Here is a 6,937-nt window from a genome sequence, read left to right as displayed (position 1 = left end):
CCTGCTCGATCTGATGGCAACAGTGCTAACACTGAACACATCCTCAAGCACATTTTAGCTTCTCTGTGCTGTTTTACATGGTTTGAGTAGCCCATCTTCTTTATATTTTTCTGCAAACTCTAAATAATTTATTTTTAATAATAAATTACTTTAACTATAATTAATGGGAAATGTTAAAGTAAAATAAATGATACGAGAAAAATGTCAAACCTGTACAAAGTGAAACCAACACGAAGATACTGTCGCTTCAGGGTATATATCAGAGAAGACGTTGCGGAGTGCAGTTTCGAAGTCGATCATGATTGTCAATGGTCTGACTTCGGGAAATTTACGAGAAAATCTTTCAAAAACTTTCCTATATGCAGCCTCAGTCTTTACTTCCATCAATATAAAGCATACAGGAACAGACTAGACAAAATATGCATGTAGGTAGTTTAATATTTGTATTATAAATTAAAATTAATTATTATTTTTTACGTGATTTTGCAGGATCAAATGCAACATAAACAGTTGTCTACACTGGGCATTGACGGCACTACTTTGAACGTTGCATCAGCATGTAGTTCTGTGGCCCCCTGATTCACTACATCGCTAATAATTTCTTGGCACGCAAACATCACGCTATACTTTCCATCATTGTCCACTATCCATTCCTGGTAAAAGTTATGGTTGTTGCATTGATACCTATAAATGAGATATTTAAATTACAACAATCAATCATTTTTAATTTTGTTAATATATAATCTTACCTATCAACATTTATATCTAAGTATTCCCCTAACTCGCGCAATGTGGATGGTACTGCTGGACAAACACTTCTTCGCGACTGCCGCATTGAAGACTCCGCTGTAGGCCAACTATACAGTAAAGCCGCATCCGGATTCCCATCAAATTTATGTTTGATCAAAATATTGTTTGTATTTAACAATTTTAAAATGCATTAGATATAAATTACCCATACCTAACTATTTCTTCATCGTATATAACTTTAAGAGGCGTGGTATCTGTCTTTGATCTTTCAACCAAAGTGCTCCTAAGACGTTTAATAACTTCTTGCTCATTAAACATTGGATCATAAGCTTCATGTCGACTGTGAGCTTTTTTAGCTATAATAGTGCCATCTTCCAATTGTATAGCTGTGCCTTTACAGTACACATTAGGTGTAGCACAGACAAGGTAACTGTAATAATTATGTTAGGGACAATTTTAATTAACCATTTGTTATGTATAAAAAAAAAAAAAAATGAAAATTTGATTATGACTTACCGTTTATTTCCACGAGTTTTATTTATTTTATAGTGATATCCTCCGTGATCCATTTAAAAAAAAAATAAAATAAAATAAACAAGCAAGCAAAGGAAGACAAAATAATTTTTATTTAAATAAAAATAAAAATATAAAAATGATCAAGTAAAATGGAAATGTATTTAAATGACCAAATAACAAGTTCAAAAATGTAGAAACAAATTACAATATTTAGGTTATAATGCACTATAATACTAATTGTGTATACTGTTGTAAAATACTGCCGTCATAAGCGAAAACGCCGTAAGTCACCGGATGACGATTTGGAGAAAAACGGGTTTTTGTAATTTGTATTTTCATAAAATCATAACACCTTGTACAGTCTTATTATTTACTTACTTAGAAATTAGTCTAGACGTCTAGACGTCGTACCCACATATTATGTTGTCTCTGTCTTACATATAAGTGGAAAAGCAAAAGCGTTTTGTCACGGGGAAAAATGTTACATAACTAAGAAACACAATTAAGTGCTTGGATTTTCTTCAACAGTATCTTTTCTGATAGGAAAGTGAATCTAGTTGGTACTTTGGTGGGTCAAAAGTTCCCAGTAGTTTTCAACGTGAAAAAGCAACGTGAAAAACAAAAGAAAAATTAAGGAAAAACGGGAATTTTTACGCAAAATCTGTTTTCGAGAAAATCAATTTTGGTTTTTAGTGCAACTCTAAAACAAATGACCGTAGGTACATACAATTTAGACTGAATGTTTATATTAGCATTTTCTATACACCATAACATTTTCCAAATATTTTAACATATTTTGAGCTGTTTACGGACATTTTCAGTTTCCATATTATTTAGTTCTTTTTTCTATAAATATCAATAAAATTTTATTTGTTGGTTAAAAAAGCTTGAAAATTTAATAGAAGATTCCTATTATATTGTTTCAAAGGCAAATGAAAAAAATTAAAAATCCGTAGTCACAATTTTTTTTTATAATCATCTAAAGTTCAAATATTGACAAAATACGTAATAATGACGAACATTTGTACATTATTTTGAGTTAGAAATTCATGAAAAATTTTCTTTTTAAATCTAAGATTTGAAAAGAAAATAAAAGATTCCTCATAAGTTTGTCTACCTTTTTCAAAAAAAAAAAAATGTCTAGAAGCAGGTCAAATTAAATTTTTATGAGCGTTTGAAACTTATATTTTTACAACATTCGATATTCACTCGATTTCTCATGTTGCGATTTTCTTATTTTCTTGTAATTAAAAAACAAATGCCTGTAGATATTTGAAAATTTCACTAAATGTTTACATTAGAATTTTCTATACACGATACAATTTTGAAAATAATTTGACTCTTTTTGAGCTGTTTACGGATATTGTCAGTTTTCAAAAATTTTAGTTTTTTTTTCTACAAATATCAATAAAGTTTTATCTGTTTGGCCAAAAAGTGTAAAAATTTCATACAAGACTCCTGATATATTGTTATAATAGTAGTTGAAAAATATTAAAAATACATAGGCACAATGGGTGAATAGGCACATAGGCTGAATAATTAAGAGAAGGAAAAGAGAATTCCTATTTGAAAAATAGAAGTTTGTATTGTAACAACTAACAACATCATCCTTAGATAGTATAAAAAATCAGTATTCGAAAATCTTCAAGTGTAATTAAAAACTAAAAATTTGAATATAATTATAATATGTACATTGTACAATTTAAGTAAACAAATGGGGTGAGCATGCTTAAAAAATTACTCTATGTCTCTATATAATATTAACGCGAAGCCTGACGAGGCGAATCATTCGTTTAAATAATGAACTATGACATTTTTGAAATATTTGAAACTTCAAAATAATAAATTATTATTATTAATTACACAGAAACGAAATTACGAAAACAAAATATTTGTATTGCCAATAGAATTTTAACTTTGAAGATAAATTCATAAGCTTTAAGCATTCAAATATTCAAATAAATCCCCCACCCCTCAAGTACCCACAAGATCTAAATCATACAAATAAAAACATTACCTACAGTAGACCTACCACATTCCTTGCTCCACTTAGAATTTACTTTTTGGGGTGAAAAAAAAAGAACAAAGGATAATATCGATATCGGTAATTAGAGTTTCGATTATATTGCTATTGTTGATATTAAATAGAATAACCTACTGTTCGAACGAAACGAGAAAAAATGCTAGTTCCTCAAATTAAATTTAATGAATAATTCAATAAAATTGTATGGTACATTTGTACGATATGACAAACGCTCAAATTAAAAAAATTAATAAGTATTGACCGGAAGCACGTCAAAATCAGGAAATGAAATGATCAGGACAAAAATGAATTAGGATTGTTTACCACATGAACGATATAATATTACAGGAACCAAAAAAAAAAATGAAACAGTATTTCATAGGTAAATTCATATATATATATATATATATATATATATTAATATATTATCTATATTATAGTCACAGTCCACAGAACTGGGAAAAATCCTTAACAAATTATTTTAAATCAAACACAGCTTTGTAATATATTTTTGTTTTTTATTGTATTAAAAAAATAAAGTAAGTGCTTAAAATTTATTTTTATTCCTAACCGACCTAACCATTCAAATTATTCATAGTTTTTTAGTTGTTTAAGGTTTAATTTTGTTGTGTGACTACTTCTTGTTTTGGAAATGTATTAACTGTATCAATCTGTTCAGTATTTACAATTTATTGGTATATTTTGAAAAAATAAATTGAAGTTTAATTTATACAATTTGCAATAATTAGTTATTGAAAATGATAAGTATATACAATATTTAACCATATAATTTCGATACTTTTATTGGATTTAAAAATATTCCTACTCCAGATTATAATATTTGAACGTTATATTTATAACGTATATTTCCACGTTTGGTGACTGTCAACAGATCATACAGACTACTATTCACTCAAATAAATACATAACTAATAGAAAGTACTAGAAAAGGATTTTCCAGTACATAATAAAATGGGTATTCTTTTCTCCTTGGATAAGATAATACTGTATTATATACAGTATAGTCCATACTCCATGTTAAGGGACAATGTATTTATATACATATGTATATAAATATATAAATGCATATACATTATATTATGTTATGTTTTGTGAGTAAACATAAATTTACTGCCCCTTTTTCAGTAACATTCAGAAGTTGTATCTTATCTTCATTTCAGATTATTCATAGGATGATCAAAGTACAATTTTGAAAACATCGTTATGAATATGATATTATGGAATGGATATTTATAATATCGACTATATATCATTATACTTAGAATATTCATGTCAGGACATTCCTTATGAATGTTCATTCTAGATTATTCATAGAGTGTTCTAATTAAAATTATGAAAACATTATTATGAAGATAATATTATGGAATGGATTTTCATAATATCGACTGTATCTCATTATACTTAGAACATTCATGTCAGGACATTCCTTATGAATGATCATTCTAGATTATTCATAGAGTGTTCTAAATTAAATTATGAAAACATAATTATGTATATAATATTATTTTATTATGAATAAATTATTATGAATAGAAAGATGCTTAGAAAAATTATTCAATAAATAATTATATCCAGTTAAAATGTAATATTAAAAAAATATACGAAAAATGAGGATGATCTGCTATTAGATGAATATTCGGTGTTACTTGGGAGTCAAGGACCGATCACCCTTGACAACTCCGGAAAGAAAGAAAAAGTCAGGCAAGCAGAGACAGACAAATAGACAGGATAGCTCAAGCAGTAGGAGCAGCAGTATTGTGAATTGATTAATTAAGTTGAATATAAATATATTATAAATAAAATTGTAGCTTTGGAGTGCACGTCTCACGTTGGTTTTTAAATTCTAAAACCAGCGTTAAATTTTAAATATTATTGGTGAAGGTGTAATATTTGAATAAAAATATAAAAGGAAATAAAAACAAGCTTGTTAGGAAACATATGTAATTTTTGTAAAGGCAGCGGTAGACTGACCTAGGTATTTTTGTAATAGACAGTGGTAGACTGATCTAGGATTTTTTTATGGTAGGCAGCGGTAGACTGACCTAAGTATTATTGTGGTAGACAGCGGTGGGCTGATCTAAGATTTTTTTATGGTAAATAGACAGCAAGGGACTGATCTAATGATATATAGTGATTATTGAGAATAAATAATGATAGACAGCGGTAGACTGATCTGAAAATAAATGCAGGCGCGTAGCAATTGAATATATTGAATAATTGATGAATAATTTTTGAATAATTATTTTTGAGTTGAAATATAAGTGAATAATTAATGCATAGGCGCAACTAAGGTAAAAATTCTGGGGGGGCTATAGCCCCAAACAAATTTCTTTGCTTCCGTTATAAATGTTATATTATATTACCCATTTAGTTATAATCAAAAAATAAATACAAATAATTGTTATAATAATTCTTATAATAGTATTTTACATTCGTCGGTTTTTTATTTTATTATATTTTTCCAGTATGTCATTATTGTTTATATTATTTGACATATCTCTCTCAATATTTAAAATGGCTAAATTTGAAAATCGATCTTGCTCCATGGATGTTCTCAACCAATTTTTAATGCGTCTCATACATGAGAAGGATCGCTCGCATGTTGCCGAACTTATCGGAATGGTTAGAGCTACTTGAAACAGCTTGTATATGTTTGGAAATGTATTCTTCTTCACAATTTCTTTGATGGTGTCTAATTCAAAATCATTATTTAAATTTAATGCACAATTTTTAGCAACGAGCATCTCCGCCTTTAAATCATTTTGATTGACATTTAAAATTGAATAAATAAACCACAAAATGTTCAATTAATATGAATTTGTATGTATTAAAAAAATATTTTTAAGTTTTAAAAATTTACCTGATATTGATTAATAAAATATTCACTGTTTTTTGAATCCATTTTGAGAAAACTATCTAACGAAGTGGCTAATAATAAGCTTTCGGTTGAAAATCTGCTTTTAAGATTAATAATTAATGTGTCGATAATTCTGTAGTAAGCCACTCTTCGCCAGTACTCTTCTTCTGTTTCGATGTTACACTCTCCTTCATTTTCTTCTCCAGTTTTCTCTAACACCACAAAGTGCTCATACCTATTTGGCTGTTTTCTTGTACGTTTAGAACCTAATACATATATGATATAATTAATAAAAATAAAACAACAAAATAAAATAAGTAAATAATAATTCTTTATATTATAAATACAACTTAAATTATTTTCCTGATAATACGAGTTACTAATTATTGTATACCAACCTTTAGAGGGAACATTTAGTGATATATCATTATCGTTGGAAAATACTTCAATTTGTTGCCATAATATTGAAAAATAATCACAAGATCTATTTTTTTCAAAGGTTGTGATAACTCAATTTATCAAATTAGCAGCATTACCCAATGTTTCTGTCTTTTTCTGTAGTTGATTACTCAGAATATTTATTATATTTAAAACATCATTCAGTATAAACATATTAATTACAAATGATGCTTTTTCAATTGAGCTTAATATACCTATAATTGTTTCAAAAGTAATTAATACTAAATACATAGACATATTAAATTACACTACTATACAGCATAATTTATTATATATTTATTTATTATTATATTCATAGGTATTTAAATAGT

This window comes from Acyrthosiphon pisum, unplaced genomic scaffold (genome assembly GCF_005508785.2).
Source record: "Acyrthosiphon pisum isolate AL4f unplaced genomic scaffold, pea_aphid_22Mar2018_4r6ur Scaffold_6;HRSCAF=30, whole genome shotgun sequence".
Lineage (NCBI taxonomy): Eukaryota > Metazoa > Arthropoda > Insecta > Hemiptera > Aphididae > Acyrthosiphon > Acyrthosiphon pisum.
Note: the sequence above shows the minus strand (reverse complement) of the source record.